We start from the raw sequence: 22,669 nt of genomic DNA on the forward strand, positions 1-22,669 counted from the left end.
ATACATTTATCTCAGAATATCTTATATCACACCAGCAGTATATGATCTCTTTGAGGACCATATTATCTTTTAATTCCTAGCGCATAGTGTAATCACTAAGTGACACTATGTGGCAAGGTTTGGAGACAGGTAGACATGCAGAGGAAAAATACTGTCTCATCTGGCCCACCCTCCCTGACCACTCTTTCCTAACTCCTCCCTTCATCTGTTCTTATGGGAAGGACATAATCATGGTTAATGCTCACACACCATTGAGCCTGTGTGTAAAAAGTCATAGGAATAACTGAGTGGCTCCCCAGTGTCCATCTCCCTCTACAGATAGTTACTGGCTACCTTCAATTACCATTCATTTTAACTTAGAGGAAATAAAAATCACAATAAAAGAACTAGCTCAGCAGAGCCTAATGTCCTCTAGTATTAAGAAGGTTTTCAAAGTTATTTTTTAAGAAAATCAATAAATTGTAAGTTTTACTACCCTACCTCAGAACTCCTAAGTTATGATTTTAAAAGCTAGCTATTTTTCAAAAGAGGTTTTAGACTTCTGTCTTCCTTTCTTTACTAATCCTAGACATTAATCAATCTGTTCTGTCCCCACTCATAATTTAAAACAAGACAAATAATAGAACAGTTGTGACTAGTCAAAATTTTGTATCAAAGAAGAAGAAGTTTCTAAGGTTTTTTGTTCATCCTTTACATTCATAGGAAACCAGTAACATCACAGGTGATATCTTAACTTGGAGATGACTTAGATTTAAGTGAGGCAGAGTTGGGCGAAGGTATCAGCCTCACTTTCTTCCTGAATCATCGAAGTCAAGTGGCAGGACAAATGTCAAGGCAACTGGCAGTGGCCCAGGATGCAAGAAGACCTCACCCCAGAGGTGCTTCTAGTTGTTGTTCATTTGTTTCCATCATATCACTCTTTGTGACTCCATTTGGGGTTTTCTAGGCAAAGATACTGGAGTGGTTTGCCATTTCCTTCTCCAGCTCATTTTACAGATGAGGAAACTGAGGTAAACAGGAATAAATGACTTGCCCAGAGTCATACAGATAGTGTCTGAGTCTAAATTTGAACTCAGAAGATCAATCTTCCTGACTCCAGGCGTGGTACTCTTTCTACTGCACTACTAACTGCTCTATCAGAGGGGCTAGTACTCCCTGAAGACTCCATACACCCTTAAATGGTATAATGAAAAATAAGACATTGGGAACAACTTAAAGAATAGACAAGTTTCATAATAAAATCTTTCAGACTGTAAGCTGATGAGGATGAAAAGAGTAATTACCCACTGCATCAGTCTTTTCAAGCCACATTTCCCTCAGGGAGTTAAAGAGAGAGACAATGAGCCAGGATCTCTTCTAGCTCAAGGTTCCTCAATACCTTAGTCTTAATCTCCATTCAAGGTAACTGTTAGGATGTCTCTGTCTCTCATATAATGTCAGACCCAGAGCAACATCATCATGCTATGGCTTTTTCCTTTTTGCATCTGATTCCAGAATTATCTCAATCATATGTGGCCATGTAAACACACACTCAAGACTCTCTCCATCTGTCCCAGGAATCTACTTGGGAATATAATTCCTAGGATTCATGAAGTTAGTTTTCAGAGCCTCTCACTTTAAGTTCCCTTCTTTTATTAATCTTACTTTGATTATAAGACTTCATCTTCAGTATATATTTTTCCTTTGCAGGGAAAGTAATGAGAGTTGACCTGTACAGTGTGTGGCACATAGTAAGTTCTCAATACATGCTTGTTGAATGATTGAAGTCAGCTCAACACTCTGGGCCTAATTGGTGTCTTCTATAAAAGGAGAAGCTTGGACACAGAAGTCCCTAAGGTCCTTGGGAGCTCGCAAATGCTGTAATTGTGAAGTCTGACATGGCAATGCTTATATTTACCCATGATTTGATCAACTTCACTCACTGGCATACAGAGGGACACTTTGAAATTAGGGACTTCACCCAACCAGAATCACATTTCCTTCCACACTTGATACAAGCTGTTACTCAAGCAGAAAATATCATTTACCACTGAATTACTGCTAAATGTTGTTTACCCTTTAATCCCTTAATTCTATTCATCCACCACCTTTTTATGGATCTCTGGCAGATAGCACAGTTCAAGTGTACAAGTGTAGGGGATGGATTTGAATAATTGTATGTTTATGTACGAGAAGAATATAATAAAATATTTACAGATCAGTACCCTCCTTCAAGAGCAACAAGCCATTCTGTACTAAAGATGCTGGGCTCCTGCAGACTGCATTTTGCATGCCAATGACAGTATTTAGGGAAGTAATAACAGGGTTTTCTATAGAGGTTCTGAGCAAGTTGCTGAAACGTTGATGGTTGATTATAATATACCAGCAGATTTAAGCCCATTCATGAGGCTTCAAAGTTAATAACTGAAACATTGTCAAATGCCAGATCCTTCTTTTCACTCTGTTAATAAATGTAACAGATGGTTTGCAAACATATTTGGTGTCTGAAGGCTGACTGATTGTGTTAGTCTAATAGAAATAGAATGCAGTCATTCACTGCATGAGAACGTGAGAAAAAAAAAGGAGGCTTTGGAAATAAACCCTTTGGGGAAAAAAAAAACTTTCTCACTGGGATGCTTTTTCTAGAGAGAACATTTACTACCTATAAAAAACCTATTTTTTCACAGTAACTTTTGGGGTATTTCTCTCATTTGTTGCTGGTATTTCAATAATATTTTCCTATCAAAAAAGAAAAAAACACCCTTGCGTTTCTTTTTTGGTCCAATAGAGAAATAACCACTATAGACCTTCATCTGTTACCATGGGAATGATTATGTTCTCCCCCAAAGTCAGTAATGCAACTTCAGGAAAGTAAGTTTCCCATGAATTTAGCTGAGATGAAGCAACAGGGAGAAAATTCTGCCTCTTCTCTTCATCCTCTAAACATTGAGATTGTTAAACCTAGAGAAAAGAATGTTAATACACACCTGAAAGTGTGTGAGTGCCAACCATATCCTTGCCATTTTGCTGTCAAATTATAATTGTGGTTAGAGTAAAAGACAAGGGGAGTTATTATTGAACATGCCTGATGGAATATTTGAGGATGATGACATTTGTAGGAGAATCAGAAAGGGTTAATCTCTATATGCCAGCTAAATGGGCAGAGTTTTCAGAAATGTAAGGCATCCACTTCTTCTCATTACTGGAACAGGGTAAAAAAGAACTTAAATAACCCAGAGAGACTATTAAGAAAACTGGGGAATATTAGAGCTGCTTATAGAATATAGTTTTGGAATACAGAATGGCAAAGCAAGAACAGACTCTAGAACACAAACTATTATAGCAAAGACTCTCTGTTTTTACTATAAACTAAAACATCAGTGAACATAAAGATTTGAATATGTAATAAAAAATAGAAAAAGAGGAATGTACATGTAACAATGAAATTCTATTAATTAATTTTTAAAGAGAATACTAAATTTAACACTGTATTACCAAAACTTCTCTGGGTGCTTGTGTCCCCTTCCAAAATGCCTTCTATTATCATGTTTTTTTTTCTTTATCTCCATAAAAATAAAACCTCTATCTTATACTAAATAAGCATAGTCAAGTAAAACAAATTCAGATAAATTACACATCTGAAAATGTCTCTCTCCTTCTGCATGTTCCTTTATCTCTCTGCTAAGATGTTGGCAATATACCTCTCATCAACCTTCAGCAGTCATGGTTGATCATGACATTGTCTAGAATCCTTAAGCATTTCAAATCTGTTTTCGTTTACGTGATTATAGTCATGGAAAAGATTGTTTTCCTCACTCTGCTCACTTCAGTCTTGATTTGTTTACATAAATATTTCCCAAGTTATTTTTTTTCTGAATATGTCCTTTTTCTTTATTAGATTTGTCTAGATCTGAAAGAAACAAATTGAGTTCACCATCTACGGTTTTGTCTTTTTCTCTTTGTAATTCAAGTAGCATTTCTACTAAATAACTAAATCACATGCCATTCACTGCATATATATATATATATATATATATATATATATATATATATATATATATATATGTATATGTATATATATGTATATGGGTAGGTAGGTATGATACATTTGTATATTTTCTGTACATGCATACATGTGTAAAACAATCTTTTGTTTACTACTATATGACTGAAGTTTATGTGAGAACCAGTGCTCCTTCCCCTTTTCTATTTTTGTAAATTCTTTCTCTGCTGCATGCCAATTATTAAAAAAAAAAAAAAGGAAGTTCCATCCCTTTCTTTCTCTTTTATTTCCCAGTGCATGCCTTTTTCCTTCCCTTTTCTTTCCTTTCTTAAAAACAACAAAGCAACCTCAATCTTTGCATTTAACTTTTTTTCTCTGTATGTAACCCTTTAAGACAATATTTTAATAGAACATGGAACACCTAGGTTTCTCTTGGTGTGTATGTGTGTGTGTGTGTGTGCCTGTCTGTGTGTATTTTTTAAAAAATTTTACCCATGTCTTCTTGTTCTTTTATCAGGGTTAAATGAAAGTCCTCTATTTTACTAAAAATAAATTTTCCCTTGTTTGATTATACTATTTTTCAGGAAAAGCTATTCTTGGCTATATTTTTTTTTCCTTTTAAGAATATAATATTCTCTCCATCATGGTAGTTCTATCATGTTCTTGTGTGATTCTGACTGTGTTCTTTGGTACTTGAACACTTTTTTCCTGACTGCATGGAATATTTCACCATTGAACTGAATGCTCTGGATTTTAACATGAATATTTCTGTGTGTTTTCAATTTGGGCCTTCTTTCAGGAGGTAAGAAGTGAATTCTTTCTTTTTCACTATCCCTCTGATTCTAAAAAGTCTGGGAAGTTTTATTGTATGATTTCTTGAAATATTACATCTAGATTTCTTTGTTTGTTCAAGGTTTTCAGTGACCTCAATGATCCTTTTCTTATTATTTTTGTTTTCTGACACTGAGTCTCTCCAACTTTCTCAACCTAGATCTGCAGCAGCTACTCATACACTTGATCTTTTTTCCTGATTCCATTACTGAACAGAAGGAGCTATGACTTGATCCATTTTTCCATCCTGGGCAGACTTCATATGGACACCTAATCACTCATCCTTCACAGCTCAGAATTCTTGAGCTCAAGAGATCTGCTAGACTCAGTTTCTCTAACAAGAGTGACTAGAGGTATGTACCACCATGTTCAATGAGCTCATTGATTCTTAGCATATCTGTTACTTATGTTCCAGATTAGTTGTTTTGATATTATATGTCTTATATGTTCTAATTTTTCTAGTTCTTTGACTTTATTTCAATATTTCTTGTTGCCTCATTGATTTATTGAGTACTGTTTTTTCCACTTGATTATTTTAGAAGTCTGCTACTTGAGTAAAGTTTTCATCTTCTGTTCTCAACTGTTTATTAGAGTTTTTTCATTTTTCTATGATAGCACCTTATATCTCTTCCTTAATTTATTCCATGAACTTTTGGCCAAGAATTGTTTTTTCCCCTAAGATACTCCTGGTACTTACTGTGTAGTTACTTTCTTTTTCTGAGTTTATCCCTTCAGTATTTCCTAACTCATAGTATTTACCCATATATTTCTTCATTGTATTTGTAGTATTCTGTTTATCTCATTTCATTTCCTAGATTGAGGCTTTGTGCCAGCGTCAGGCTTTCTCTGCTGCCACTTTCTTGGATGAGATGGACAAACATTGTTTCATCCTTTCTCTATGGTTTAGATGTTAGTTCCACTGAAGTTCTGAATAGTTCTGGGAATTGCACCCTCTGTCAAATTTCCTGGCATGTGCCATGTCTCCTAGTAGTCCAAAAAAAGGTGTTGCTTTCACGTGTCTCTCTAACTCTGTCTCTGTCTGTCTCTGTCTCTCTGTGTCTCTGTCTGTCTCTCTGTGTCTCTCTGTGTCTCTGTCTCTCTCTCTCTCTCTCTCTCTCTCTCTCTCTCTCTCTCTCTCTCTCTCTCTCTCTCTCTCTCTCTCTCTCTCCCCTTCACTACAGCTATTACAGGTGCCAGTTGGATGTCAGAGATCAAGTTGCTCTCAGTTCTTCTAAAGGGCTTCCCATGTGTGGGCTTCTCAGATACTGCATCATCTTTTTCCCTTGGGAGGCACCCTTTAGAGCCTGGCCTTATATCTTGTTATGACTCCAATGGGAATACTGGCCTTAAGGTTCTTGGCAGACCCCTGAGACCATGGAGGGATTGAGTTCCTAATAAAGAACAGCTCCAAAAGACCATAACAAGATACTGCTGGCTTTGGATTCTTTCCACAAGAGAATGAGATGGCTTCAGCATCCCCTGATTAGTCTTAGCTCAGAGCATCTATTATCCCTATTCAGAGAATTTGTTTCATTTGTTGATTTTTTTTAAAAAAAATTTCTAGGTGACAGAGGCCCAGTTAGTATCTTTCACATTGTCATATTAACTGAAAACCAGAATCCTGAATGTTAGAGAAAGAAAAAAAGACTTTAGAAGTTACCTCCTCTAACTCTTTCATTTTATAGATGAGCAAACTGAAGCCCAAAGTTATTAAATGATTTGTAGGTGAAGGAATTCTGTTCCTTGATCCCAATGAAAGTTTGCCAAGCACATTGCAGATTGTTTGAACTAAGCAAGAAAATGTGTCCAAATCATTCACTTCTTTCATATGCTACTTCCTAAATTGCTCCATACTAAACTAGTGTCAAAACCAATTATCCATGAAAATTATAACTCACTGTAACTTATTCCAGGTTCATTAATTTCAAAGATATCTGCCGCTTTAAAGTCCTTCCCTCTATGGTCTGAGCATTTAAGTTGTCAGGATGTGGATGCTAGGTGATAGTTGCCACATTTGCCATCCTTTGGTTAGAGTATGATGGTTAGTGTTTCTATGGTCAATGTTTCTGCAAAATAATAACAACATTCTGAACAAAATATATATATATATACTATTGGGGTAGGGATAGAGAAAAAAGGGGCAAGGAACTGATACTGTGATTATAAGCCAAAATCTTGGCCAAGGAATTCCTTGAATATTGGGCTAGTCCTTACATTTGGACTATCATTATCAAAGAGACATTTTTATTGGCTGGTAAAACAGAATTGATGAGCATTCAAAATGTTCAAGCAGAAGAACCTGACCTCTCTCCTCCTGGCAACTTTTAAGTGAGGAGGAAGAAATGTTATTAGCCCCCAAGTAAAGAAGTCTTTCCCTCATTGGGTTGCTATATGGCTTTGAACACATGGAACTTTTGTTTCTTCTGTTTCTGGTGTGTTTATTCTTTCCTGATCATAAGTGAATTAGTATTCAAAATTGAGAAGCCATATCATCTTCATATGGTCAGATGAGCCACCAAAGGTCTAGCTATAGGACTCCAAAGCAGAGTCTGCCCCAACCACAGCAGCCAACTCCAGTGAGTCAATACTGACCTGAGAAAATATAACAAGATATAAAATACAAAAATATTCTCCAAAACTAGGGCCTACTCTTCCCTGTACACATTGGTTCCTAAGGAGAATGATCATATATTTGAAGTCGTTCCTATAAAACACGGCTAAACCCAAATCAGGGCACAAACTCTTCTGTTACCTCAGTCCCTGGGCAAATGATCTCAATGTTATAGTGATAGCCTCATAGCACCACCAATTCCCCCCACCACTACCAAGTTCTCCTCTTGCTGTGGAAGAGTAATTAGGCAGGTTATTCCTTTATCTGCAGGATACACTATATTTCAATTACCTGGTAGATTCATTACGAGACAAGGTGTAATAGGCAATGGTTAGAACTTTACTAGCTTTTGGCTTCTGCAGCTATTTTTTTAATGGATCCATGTTACTATGTCTTATTTTTTCAATTAACTTTTCTTTTTAATGTAAATGATATGCCCTTGCTTCTCATGTTTTAAATATGGCTACTTTTCATTGACTGATTCCTTTAAGCATAAAATAGTTTTCTTATTTATCTCTGCTGATATTCTGCTTTTGATTTTTTTTTCTGACCTGATAGCTTGAACACAACTTTTTCAGTTTTTGGATTTGGGTTCCAAAACTACAATAGATTTTTCTTTAGCCTCTCATTTCGATTCTCTACATGTCTTTATTTTTCAGATGCATTTCTTTTATAAAACAGATTTCGTGGTTTTGATTTCTTATGTATTCTGTCACTCTCCTTCCTTTTATTTGATTGTTTGATATTCTGTTCATCTCTAAATTTGTGTTATTAGTCCTGTGTTTTCTCTCATTTGTTTCTTTGATGTTTGAAGTTTATTTTTTTAATAACTCTCTTTTCCTTTACTTCAACATAAACTACTTGTAAACCAATATGTTCCTGTAGACTCTCTTCCTCTCCAGCCATATCCATTTGCTTACCTTTCCCTAGTTCTTGTATTTAATTGAAATTATATTTCTTTCATTTATTTATCTACTGCATATCCTTCATTATTGTTACTCTTTTCCCAAACAATTAATGGGTTTAGTTCAAAATCTTCTATCCTTTGCCTCCTCTGTATATTTCTGTTCATTTTATTTTACTACTCCTTTTTCTCAGATGATTTTCTATGCATTTTTCTCTCCTTTGCCTTTTCAAATTTAGTTAAGCCAAGTTACAAGTATTTATTAAGCTCCTATTATGTGCAGGCACTATATCAAGCGCTGGGAATACAAATAAAATCATAAAGACAGTCCCTGCCCTTAAGGGGCATTTTAATGCAGGAAGACAATGCATAATAGGGAGTCAAGGCACCCATCCAAGATAAACTCTCAAAGGACTAGCCAAAACTAGGTTTCTAGTATTCTTTCCTGTGGGTGTAAGGAAGCTCTTTCCCCTTTAACCAGCTCTCTGCTGCCCAAGTGACCTCTTTCTGGTTACCCAATTGCTCTCCCTTTCAGTGACCTAAAGGAAATCACCAAAATTAATGAGGTAGAGAATGTAGGATGTTAAGCTCTGTCAATGCTATGAGGGATTTGGAAAGAAACCTATACAATTAGACCCTGAAGCCTTAAACCTGAAAGGTTGCTTACATTGGCTACTTTTGGTTTGTGACATGGGTTGGGTCTACTTAATTTTACCAATGTTATTTCATGTTTTCTATTTGTTTTCACCTGGTATAATATTTACATCCTCTTATTGTGTGGATTTGACTTTACTTACTCTATATATTTTGCATGATTCTTTTTTTCTGAAGTATTTGGGTTAGAGAAATCTGTGTTTGTATGGGAGAAAGGGGCATCTACTCCACCATTTTGCCAATCACAGGCCAAGACTTTTAAAATAGTCACGTGATCCTCACACTTGGGAAATATTTGACCTGTGACTTTTCTTTCTTTTTATTTCAGGTCATATATTTTTATTAAAAATAAACCTGATGTACAGTTTTTCAGAACTGCTTCTTTTTTCTCTCCCTTTTTATTCTCTGTTACAAGGGAAATTTGTCAGGTAGGAGAGAAACACAGTATATATTCAAAAAATAAAAGTGATGTAGAAACAAAGGAGATGAATAAAAACAAGAATTCTTAAAAGTTATTCTTATAATTAATCAAAATATTCCAGGTCAGAGTAGTAGTGGGAATAAATGATAATGAAACTGAAAAACTCCTACCTAAAAATAATTTGTCACACTTTCATAACATATTTACTTCATTAACCGTTTTTAATGCCATCAAAAGGACTAGGAATTCAAGTGGTAGTAAATAACATATTTCTATCCATATGGGCTTGAAGTTGATTTATCATTCAGATAATCAATGGCATTAGCTGAGCACATGCAATTCACAGAGCTTAGGTTGGGAAAATAGAATACAATGTTCCCAACAGGGGAATCATCCAAATCCTTTGAACTGCTAGACTCTAAGAAAGTTCATCTCCCTTCATCTCTGCTTTCCTGTAGGACTGTGTTCACAGGTTATTCTCTGTCTAGTAAAGATGAAAAAAATCAGTCTCCAATTCAACTGGTCCTCATCTTTTCACTCCTTCATTTATCAAGTGTGTTTTTTTTTTTTTATTATCTGTCAGATTCCTCACAGTAGGATAAGCCCTAAGGTCTGACTCATTTTAAGAAGACAAAGAAACTTCTAGATTCTAAAGGGAGAATATGAACCATGATACCAACATCTGCTTAAAAGTTTCATCTTATCTTACATAGTGTCACCTGTGATTGTACATATCATGTGTATCATTTTTTTATTAGTAAAGTCTTCTTACTAGCTGACAGATCAAAATGTTGTGTATGGGGTGAAGCTATAAGCTGATGATCTCATATGTTTTATAAAAACTCTGAGATTATTATGACCTTGGAATTGTGAAGGGGGATTTCATAAATGAGGTCCAACTTGAATAGCTTATTATGTATTTCAGTCTTTAACAAATCAAAGAATCTTGGGACTGTAAGAGATCTCATTAGCACTCTAGCACGATCTATACATGACTAAGAATTCCTCCTACAATATATCTCACAAGGGGTCAGCCAGTCTTCTCTTAATGATTTCCAGCATGAGAGGACCTACAACTCTCAAAGTAACCCATTCCCTTCTGAATAGTTCTAATTGTTAGCAAATATTTCCTACATCAATCATAAATTTTGTCAGTAATCTCCACCCACTTAACCTCAGTTTGCTATCTAGGGCTTACTAGGATAAGTCTCTTCCCTTCTACTTGAAAACCCTTCAAAGTCTTTGAAGACAGCTACCATGACCTTTGTAAGTTTTCTCTTCTCTAATTATTCTCTAATTCCATTTCTTTCAACTTATTCTCATATAGCTTAAAATCAAGGCACTTCACCATCTTGGTTATCCTTCTCTGTATCTTATTGATGCTCTTCATAAATTACTATACCCAGAAGTGAACACAAGAATCTGGATATAATTTGACCAGAATAGGATAGAGGTCTACTGTGTAGATTTAAACTCAGGAAGATGAGCCTTCCTGACTCCAAATCAGACCTTCTATCTACTGTACCACCACCTAACTGCTAGGAAGCAGAGTGAATAGAGTTCTGACTGTGGAGTCGGAAAGACCTGAGTTCACATTTAGCCTCAGATACTTCCTAACTCTCTTAGTTAGGAAGAGAGGGCTTCTCCTAGAAGCCAAGTGGTGAAGTGGACAGAGTGCTTGGCCTGAAGTCAAGAAGACTCTTCTTCCTGAGTTCAAATCTGGCCGCAAACACTTACTAACTGTGTGACCCTAATGTAACCCTGTTGGCCTCAGTTTCCTCATCTGTAAAATGAGCTGAAGAAGAAAATGGCAAACCACTCAAGTATCTTTGCCAAGAAAACCACAGATGGGGTCATGAGGATTCAGATATGACTGAAACAACTCAAATTATCCTAAATATCAATTCTCTAGTAGCCAATTCTCTTTTGTCCTTTACAATTCAAAATGTGTTGTCCTTGGAGATAAAAACAAAAGTGAGACAAGAATTAAGTATCACTATTTTTTCCTTGTTGTCAGTTATCTGGAACCAATTAGCAAAATATCAGGATGTCCAACTCATAAACAACCACAATAGTCCTGTGAATGAGGCATTGGCACAATAAGGGATCAATTTCAAGAGAATGCTTTAAGAAATGAAGGTGGGTTGGCATTGATCATGGCTTACCATCAATGCTCCTTCCCAAAGTAAAAATATCCTGATTCACAGGCAGCAGGCAGTATAGTTGTAAAGAAACACATGTAACTCAGGACAACCAGTCCCTGATAAAATTCCCAAAGAAGGGCAACTTAGAAAGAACATGTGACACTAAGTATACAGGTCCTAAAAACTGCAAAGGACCACAGGATATTAGTCTTAGAATTGGAAGGGATTGATCATTAAGATTAATCATTTGTACGTGAAAAACTCCCATCTCTTCTGATTCTGAATTCCATGTAGTCAACACCTCACTACTGTCTTTCACTGTGTGGTCACAGATAATGCACTTGCTAACCAAGGTAGCAAAATCCAAGTTTGAACCCATCTTTTCTGATTCCGGATCCCATGGAGTCAACACCATATCATTTTCTTTCACTGTGTGGTCAAAGATAAACTATTTAAGTTCTCCAAGTCTCAATTTCCTCAGCTTCTTGTTCACTGAAGAACAATCTTAACTCAAATCTCACTTGGACACTACCTATACTCTCTCTACTTCATCATGAGCTAGCTCGTTTGGTCAATAATACACATCTCGGTTTCTTCTAAGTTCTACAAATTCCCTAGCTAACTTTAGGCCCAGACAGAAGCACAGATATAGTCAGCTGGCATCTGGCCCCACTGTTTCCTACATTCTCATCAGGCTAGAAGTGTCTTAGGAAAGTTTCTGGCATAGAAAATACAGCCACCACTGTTCTTTCTTCAACTCCTGATCCCTGAATGGTGACTTACATAAAGATAACACTTTGCTAATAGTCTCTCCAAACTCACAATCAATTTAAAGTACAAGGAAACAAGAACCTAGAGACATATAATTTTTCAGTTCATAGAACAATGTATCAACAAAGCTTGTTTTGCCTTCTTATTTAAAAAAATCATCTTTGCTTCCATGGAGCATGACACAAGAGTTTATAGTGCTTAGAGCTAGGCAGATATCATGGATAATTCCTGTATCTTATAGATGAGTCAACTGAAGCCTAAAAACAATAAAGACAAAGACAGTAAACAGAAGAACCAAATCCAAACATAGAACCTCTGACTGTAGATACAATGTCCATCTAGCTACAACACAAGTCAAAGTTTGTAGTAAAGTGAAGGCTTTTTTACAATTGACTTTCTTTTCACTCTTGGAGGAGTCTTTTTAAGCTAATTATTTTAAGAGTACTTTAGAAAAAATTCCTGCTGCTATTTTTCATTGCTTTTTCCAGATAAGTTTTAAAATAATAAGTAGTCTTATCTTATTAATTTTGCTTCCAGGAGAAGTGACAGCATTATCATGACTTGACAAAGATTTAAATAAGCATGTAACAAGTTCCCTGAAAGAACAAGACACTGGAAGATGACAGGTTCAGATTCTGCAAGTGATAGTAGGATATACACCTTTCTTCATATTTCCAGAACATCTGTAGCTATGTAGAGAGGAAAGAGAAGAATACCACCTCTTGAATTCACAGGAAACTGGTCCAATTCCCATTTGTCAACTTTTCTGAAAATTGGTTCGTGAAAAATCCATCAAATAATTGAGATGAATCTCTACTTCCTCCATAAACATCTTTTAGATGATTTTGAGTCCTAGAACAATTACTGTGCTTCTCTGTTAGGAAATCATTTATTTTTCCTGCAATACCAAGCAGGAATAAATTGTTTATTGAAGCGTGTATAGCAAAGATGCCTAACTAGTCAAACACTATTAAGTGACCTCGGGAAACATATAGCCTGAAACAATATTGCTGTCAATCAGGTTTACTTCCTGACCTCTAATCAAAGGATTTATTGCTGCAAGGGACCTTAAAAAACATCTGGTCCAAATTCCTCATCTTATAGATGAGAAAACTGAGCTCCAAAGAGATGATTTGTCTTGTGCAATGTCACGCAAGTATGAAGTAGCAGAACTGGGATTTGACCTCAGGTTTTCTGGTTCTGGGGTCTATGCTCTTTTCTCTGTACCTCAGTACATCTCTGCAGAGATCAGTGCATAGGTTTGCTATATACAGCTGGATTATTTATCCAGTAATACTATCCAGAGGTCTGAGGGTAAAATCCTCAAATGAATACAAAATTTTTATAAGCAGACTTTGTTGTTTGCCCTTTGTATCATTCATTCATTTATTTAAAAAGGATTGATATAACAAGCATTGCTGAGTGCAGAAGACTATCATAGGTACTATGTGGAAGATACATGTTGTAGATAAGATAGGTAAACTCCTCTCAGGGAGTTTTCAGTCTAACAAAACTGGGGGAAGGCTCTCTCTGTCTCTTTGTCTCTTTCCTTTTCCTTCCCTCCTCTTCCTTTCCTCTTCATTCTAGTAATTTAAATATCCATATAACATGTCTCCACTGCATATTTGTTAAATAATGAGGAGCCAGTGAAAATTTCTGAATAGAGGACCACCTTCATCAGTCCTTACCTTTGGGAAGATGAATCTGGAAGCAAGGTTAGGAAGGATTGCACAGTGGGAAGAAACTAAAGGGTATAATACGAGACACTTACAATAATTCAAGCAAGAAGTACTGTGACAATGGCCTAGAGATGTAGTAATCAAAGTACAAAGAAGGGTATAGATGAAAGACATATTATAGAGGCATAATTCATAGAAGTTAGTGACTGACTGAGGATATAAGAGAAATGAGTCAAAGACAGATCCAAGATTTTAAGTCTATTTATTGTAGAGAAAGATTGTACCATTATGTAATAGAAATAGAGAGATTAAGAGGAAGATGGGTGTTTGATTTGATTTTTTTTTTATTTTAAGGGGGAGGTTGGGAATAAAAGTTTAATTTGGAACTCAGTTTGAGACACTTGGCATTTATTAATAGAAATATCAATTAGATCATTGGAAATAAGGTTTTAAGAATAAGAAGTTAGAATTAAAGAAATAAATGTGAAAACGATTCAAAATAACGATAGCTGCAGAGGTTATCAAGAGAGAGAATATAGGTACAAAAGAGAAAAGGGAGGTAAAAGTTCAAAAAGCTAAGAGAATAAAAATAATTTATCTTATCAGAAACTAAGAAAGAAAAGCAGTCATTGGGATGGTCAACAGTGTCAAATGCTGTAAAGAACTGAATTTGAGGATTTACAAGTCATTGATGACTTTTAAAAGGTCATTTTCAATCAATCAATCAAAAGCATTTATTGAGCCAGGACTGAGAATAAAAATAAATAAATAAATAAAACAAAAACAAAGTAATCTCTGCCCTCACTAACTTTTAAGCAAAATATAAAAATACAAAACATCAAAATCAAAAGTAATGGGAGTATGGCTGATGCTATCAAGCTGGTCAGTTAGGAAAAGTTTCATTCAAGCCGTGGTGATAATAGAACTGAGACTGAAAATGCTAAGTGAGTGAGTTGTGAGACAGTGAAGTACTGAATGTAGAAGTCTTTCGGCAAAGGGGAAGAGAGCAATGGACCCATAGCTCAAGTGATTAACAAAGTCCCTATAGTATGGGGACAACTGAATATATAGATGGGACAGAGAAGAACAGCTCACAATGTCTACTATCTGCCAGGCACTTTTCTCTATATAGAAAATATAAAAACTAGACCAAAAAAATGAAATAAGCTCTGCCCTTACAGAGGTTACAAAGATTGGAGACAGAGAAAGAAAAATACAACAATTTCCTGGACAAGGTAGAGTAGGATGACTTTCTGTTGATTATTTTCAATTTATCCTGTATTTAACTAGTTTGTAAATAGTTGTTTGCATGTTGTCTCTTCTGAGAGACCATGAGCTCCTTGAGAACTAGGAATCTTTTCTTTAACCTTTCTTTGCATCATCACAGCTTAACACAGTGTCTAGCACACAGCAGATGATGAATAAATGTTGATTTACTGACTGATTAGGACCAATGGCTTAACCTTCAAAAGGACACCCACCTCATTTTCTTTAACCAAATGCAAGGAGATGGCTAAAGATAAAATGACGTCTGTAGCACCGAAGAAGAAAGTTGAGGGGCTTTATATTCTTAGCAAAGCAAGAGTTGGGGTCTTTGAAAAGTAAGTGGCTCAACTGCAGGTTTAAAATTTTGAAGAGAATGAAAATCCATTGTGGCAAAAATGGGAGAAAAAGTAAGGAATTTCCTTCTAATATTGTAATGTGTAATGTGTTGTGATAATGTAATGTGTAATAAAAGTGGATGTTGAAAGGCAGTGGGAGGGCTAGTGAGCTTAGATAAAGGGATCATTGAAACCAGTAAAAACTGCTGAAATGAAATAAAGTAAGGTAGAAGCAAAAGGGCAAGATATTACATTTTTCAAGCAGAAAATAGAATCTTTGATATTAGAGATGGTCTATTCTATATGGGTCAGATATCTAGAACTGTAGGAGCCATTATAGGTCATTTATTGCAAACTTTTTATTTCCAAATGTGAGAACTGAGATCCAGGGAAATGAAATGCCTGAACCAAAGCTTTATAGGGAGCAATGATCAGAAGTGAGATTTGAACTGAAGTCCTTGACTCCAGAGCCAGCTCTTTAAGAACAGCAACAATAGCAACTACAATTACAAGTATTTAAATAGTGCTTTAAAGTTTGGAAAATGCTTTACTTATGTAAATTCATTCGATCCCACTTTTACAACTTTTTTTGTTTGACATTCTCATTTAGAAAAGAGGTTACACACATACATGCACCATTAAGGTGAAATAATACAATAAATAATAAATACCAATAAAAATAATAGTAAACTTCCTTAGAAACCTCAAGATACCTTAGCAATATCATTTTTTAAAATGCATTCTTTTTTTCAAAAAGAGTTCTGAAATTGGAGTCAGTGTAAGGGCAAGCAAAGTAAGATCTTTTGCTATTTTTGTTTTGATATAATCAAGGAGTATAATGCCTCTGATTGAATAATGTGATTGAGGAGGATCTTTCCTACCCATTGATGGGCCTTGGTAGATTTGCAGGAAGGCATATGACTTTTGTTAATGAGGCATTTGTTCTCAAGGGATGTGATGCCATCTGACTCTAAAAAGTGTATAAAGACTCTGAGGGTGAGGTTTTCTTTGGGGCTTAGTTTTGAGAAGAATGTTTGTATGCCAGATGAGACTCTCGGAAGCTGCTAAGCAGTTACCCAGCTTTGAAAGCCCAGAGGTTTATGCTTCCCCCTCCGGCAACTATGGTCAGACAATTGGACCTGTTTGTTGATTTATGATATATGTATTGATTATGATCAGACAGAGAAAGTCATGTCTGTTCATCTTTGATTTCTCTGTATTTTCTCTGAAGTTCAGAGTGCTGACTTCCTTGAACTAGAGGACTGATTTTTGTGCTTGATTAAAGGAATGATATATGTGCTTAATTAAAGTGATGGTTATCTCCTCAAAAGTTGCCTTTCCTTTTATGAATGCAGATCTAAGAACCTGTGATAGCATGCTCCCCGAATATATGTTGGGGTGCTTACTGACACAGTCAGGAAAGACTTAAGGTTCTGAAGCTTTCCTCATAGGCAAGGAATTTAACCTCTGTCTCAGTTTCCAACTTTTAAGATACTTTCTAGTTCTATTCCAATGTCCCTATAATGTTTGAAATTGTGTCAATCTATGAACTGATCCAACTATTCTGGAGAACAATTTGGAACTATTCCTAAAGGGTTATCAAACTATGCATATTCTTTGTTCCAGCAAGACCATTTCTAGGACTGTATTCCAAAGAGATACTAAAAATGGAAAAAGGACCCACATGTACAAAAAATATTTATAGCAATCCTTCTTATGGTGGCAAAATATTGGAAATTGAGGGGATGCTTATCAACTGGGGAATGACTGAATAAGTTGTGGCAGAAGAATGCAATGTAATACTATTGTGCTATAAGAAATGATGAGCACATTTCAGAAAAACCTGGTAACTTACATGAACTGATGCAGAGTGTAGTGAGCAGTACCAGGAGAACATTGCACACAGTAATAGCAACATTGTATGAAGACCAACTTTGATAGACTTAGCTCTTCTCAGCAATGCAATGATTTCCAACAATTCCAAAGACTCATGATGGAAAATGCTATCCATATCCAGAGAAAGAACTATGGAGTCTGAATAGAGATCAAAACATCCTACTTTCTTTTTTTTTTTTTTTTTGCTGTTGTTCTTGTTTTTTTCTTTCTCACAGTTTTTCCCTTCTGTTCTGATTCTTCTTTCACAACATGACTAAGGTTGAAATATGTTAAATATGATTGTACATGTATAGCCTATATCAGATTGCATGCCATCTTGGGGAGAGGGGAGAAAAGGGAGAGGGAAATTTAGAACTCAAAATCTTATAAAAGTGAATGTTGAAAACTAAAAATAAAAATACAAATAAATAATTTTTAAAAAAAAGAAATTGTGTCAATAATGCATGTACTTCACAAGGTTGGTATGAAGGTCAAATGGGATTCAATAGATATGTAGATGGATGGATGTGTGGGTGAATGAATGGATGGGTGGATGTGTGGATGGATAAATAGACAGACAGGTAGATAGATAGACATATGGATGGACGGATGGACAGATGGATGGATGGATGGATAGATAGATGGATGGAGAAAGAGAGAAAAGAGAGAAAAAAGAGAAGACAATGGGAGGGAGAGACAGGTAGATTGATAATACTTTGTAAACCTTAAAGTGGCATATGAATGTCAGCTATGATTATCATCTACCCACTGATATTTTCAATTCCATTCATGCAAAACACTGATGTTACTGATTGACTAGTTGGGATCCTAGTCACACAGATAATGGTGACAAGTGCATGAGGATATATGTGTAAGGCAGTCACTTGACTGTATACTCTAATCCACTTTTGTTCCTCTACCACATGAATTAGGACAACGCAGTAGCTCTTCTCCCTCTTATACAGGCCCAAGCTAGGGGGATAGTAGCAGCATTTGCCCTACTCTATTTAACTCTAAGATGGCCTTCTGTTTTATTATTCAACTCTGTTTCTTGCTCTGTGGAAGTGGAAGCATCTTAAGCTCTCAAGACATTTTTTTAATTAGAGCTTTGAGACAGACACTCTGCATTAGGTCAAGGTTTAATCAGTACACTGCTTTTAAAGTTCCAGAACACAAATTACTATGTCCTAATATTTGATCTTCTACCTAGATACTGTGGGTGGCTTAACTGCATTATATGGCAGACTTCTCATTTAATATTTAATTCCACTGCAGCATAGACTGGAGGGTAATTTGTACAGAGACTAAGTTATTAATTCAGTGGCCCAGACCCAGAAATAGTTCTACACACTATCACAGAAATGGTTGCTAGTGAATTCTATATCATAAGTCCATTTTCTCCAAATCAGGAAGCAATACCTCTTGGGGTCAATTGCAAACCCCAATAAGTATGCAATTTGCTGATAGTTAAATTCAGGCCAGGTCCCCTTTAAACTGCTGCCCAGTGATAGCTCACTAATCTCAGGGCCCCACATAGCTTAGGTTTAAGTTAAAACCCATTGTAAATCAGCATGTAAATCAGCATTTCACATCAAGCATTCCATTAGAGAGCTGATATTTGGGCAAATTAATGCATTCTTTCTAAGAAGTTGTTTGAATCTTCATGTGGCCTAATTAAGACCTATATATCATCTCCAAGTAGCTTTACCCAGTCAAAGCAGCATATTTTAACTAAAGAGGAATATATAGCTACTTAGATGACAGAAAATCTTTTTGAAAGCCTGCATATTCAGTTAAGCCAGCCTATTTCTTTCTCAAACAAATGTATAATAGGTCTTCAAAAGGTTTGTGTATAAGCACTCAGATAAAGACATATGCACTCAGATCAATGCATTTTAATTAAGTAGGAAGCATTTATCAGCTTGAAGAAACACATTTATGCTCCTAAAATTACTGTGCCATCTCAGTGGTATAATGTTCAAGACCATGGAGTAGAAATGCCTTATTCATTGAGGATGTATAAGTATTTCTTCTTTAAACTATTTCCTGAGCAAAAAGGCTACAATGCCAAGATTTCTCCAAGACAACATCTTTCTTCTGGTCCTAATGAGATTCCTCCACAGCACCTACAAGAAAATTATCCAGTGATATATACTAAGTATTTTGGTGCCCCATCAATCTAGCCAAGAGTATATATAATTGAAAGCTGTGTTTCAAAATCAACAGTTGCTATGAATAATAAGGGAAATGCAAAATAAATGAACATTAAGAGTTTCATTTTACACCTTTGAAAGTAGAAATGCCCCCATCCCACTTTTTCAAATTTATTTTTAATATTCTTTTCTTTTTAAATTTTGAGTTCCAGATTCACTTACTCCCTCCTACTCCTCCCCTACTGATAATAATTATTCATATGAAATCATGCAAAACATATTTCATATTAGCCACATTACAAAACAATGTAAAAAATAAGAAAGCAAGAAAATTATATTTCAATTTATTCTCAACTCTTTCTCTGGACGTGGCTATCATTTTTGCAGCATGAGTCCCTTAGAATTCCTTGGCTCATTGTATTAATGAGAGTAGCCAAATCTTTCATAGTTAATCACCAGTACAATATGTCTGTGACTGTGACCACTGATGCCCCAATTCTTCTCACTTCACTTTGCCTTGGTTCATATAGGTATTGCCATGTTTTTGAAACATCTCTCTTCGTCTTTTCTCATAGCACAATACAACTTCTTCACAATCATATGCCACAGCTTGTGTAGCCATTTCCCAATTGATAATCCTCTTCTCAATCTCTAGTTCTTTGCAACCATAAAAAGAGTTCATATAAATATTTCAAATGTACGAATCTTTTTTTCCTTTTTTATTTGAATATAGATCTAGTAGTGGTATTGCTGGAACAAAGGATATGCAGTTTTATAACTCTTTTGGCATCATTTTAGGCTGTGTTCCAGAATAGTTGGACCAGTTCACTACTCCATCAATAATTGATTATTGTATCTAGTTTCCCTTTTCCCTCCAGCATTTGTCATTTGTGATAGGTATGAAGTGGTAGCTCAGAGTTATTTTAATTTGCTTTTCTCTAATTAATAGTGACTTAGAGCATTGTTTCATATGATTATAGATAGCTTTGATTTCTTCTTCTGAAAATTGCCTTGTTCATATCCTTTTGCCATATATCAATTGGGGAATGACTCTTATTTTTATAAATCTGACTTTGTTCCTGATATATTTGATAAAATGAGGTCTTTATCAAAAAATGTTGCTGTAAATTTTTTTTTTATATTACTTCATCGTCTATGGTAATTTTTAGTAGAATGTAGTTTCCCTTATTATCTCTTTAATTAGGTCTATTTTTTGCTTTTGCTTGGTCTGAAACCATGATTGCTACCTTTGCTGTTTCTATTTCAGCTGAAGCATAATAGATTCTGTTCCAGCCCTTTATCCTAATTCTGTATGTCTTTCCATTTTTTTAGTGTGTCTCTTGTATACAACATATCGTTGCATTCTGGTTTCTCATCTATTCTGCTATCCACTTCCATTTTATGCCTGAGATCATTCCATTTACATTCACAGGTATGATTACTAACTGTATTTCCCTCCATCCCATTTTCTTCTGTTGATCTTTCTTTTTATCCTATCCTTCCTTTAAAGTCCTGACCACTGTCTCCCTTTATTCATACTCCTATTTCATCCTCCGAACCTGTATCTCTTATCCCCTTCTTGTCCTATTTCCCTATTGGGAAATACCTATATCCCTATACCCAACTGACTCTGTGTACATATGTTTCTGTGTATGTACACATAAACATATACATATACATGTGTATATATATGCATATACATACATACATACATATGTGTGTGTGTGTGTATTCTTCCCTCTTTGAACCAATTCTAAGGAAAGGCTCAAACATCGCCCACCCTTCATTTTCCCCTCTGCTATAAAAGCTCTTCCTTGTATTCTTCTTTTATGTGAAAAAAAAATTCATTATACCTGTCCCTTCCCCTTCTCCCATTGCATCCCTCTTTCTCAAGCTTGAATTTTTTTTAGATCATTCCAACATAATTGACTCACACCCATGCCTTCTGAATATGTAAATCCTTATAACTGCCCTAAAAATGATGAAGTTTTTACAAGTTACAAATATCTTCTTCCCATGAAGTAATATAAACAGCTTAACTCCTTTGAGTCCTGTATGATTGATTACTCTTTCATGTTTTTGTTTTTATTCTTCTTTTGAGTCTTCTATTTGAATATTAAATTTTCTACTCAGCTCTGGTATTTTTATCAGGAATGTTTGGAAGTCCACAATTTCATAAATGTGCATTTTTCTCTTAAAGAATTATACTCAGTTTTGCTAGGTAAGTTATTCTTAGTTGTAATCTTAGTTCCTCTGCCCTCTGGAATATCATATAACTCATTTAATGTGAAAGCTGCTAAATCTTGTGTGATCCTGGGTGTGTCTACACAATAGTTGAATTCTTTCCATCTGGTTGCTTAAAATACTTTCTCCTTAACCTGGGAGCTCTGGAATTTGGCTATAATATTCCAAGGGGTTTTAACTTGGGGGTCTTTTTTCAGGAAGTGGTGGGTGGATTATTTCAATTTGTATTTTATCTTCTGGATCTAAGATAGTGGGGAAACTTTCCTTGAATTTCTTGAAATATGATATTTAAACTTTTTATTTGGTCATGGCTTCAGGTAGTCCAATAATTCTTAAGTTACCTCTTCTCTATCTTTTTCCAAGTCAATTTTTATGAGATATTTCACATTTTCTTCTATTTTTTTTATTCTTTTGACTTTGCATTATTGTTTCTTTTCCCAACTCTATTTTTTTAAAGAATTATTTTCTTCAGTGAGCTTTTGTTTCCCTTTTTCCATTTGGCCAATTCTCCTTTTAAGGAGTGCTTTTCTTCAATGAATTTTTGTACCTCCTTTCCCATTTCCACTTTCAAAGGAGTTCTTTATTTTCTTCGGTATCTTTGTGCCTCTTTTACCAAACTGTTCATTCTTATTTCATAATTTTCATGCATCAGTGTCATTTCTTTTCCCAATTTTTTCTCTAATAGTTTTCAGTTCTTTGAACTCTTCCAGGAATTCTTCTGGTCTTGGATCTAATTAGAATTTTTCTCTTAGGCTGTGTTTGAAGTTATTTTCACTTGGCTATGTTCTTATAAGTTTAT

Source organism: Notamacropus eugenii, chromosome 2 (assembly GCF_028372415.1).
Source record: "Notamacropus eugenii isolate mMacEug1 chromosome 2, mMacEug1.pri_v2, whole genome shotgun sequence".
Classification (NCBI taxonomy): Eukaryota; Metazoa; Chordata; class Mammalia; order Diprotodontia; family Macropodidae; genus Notamacropus; species Notamacropus eugenii.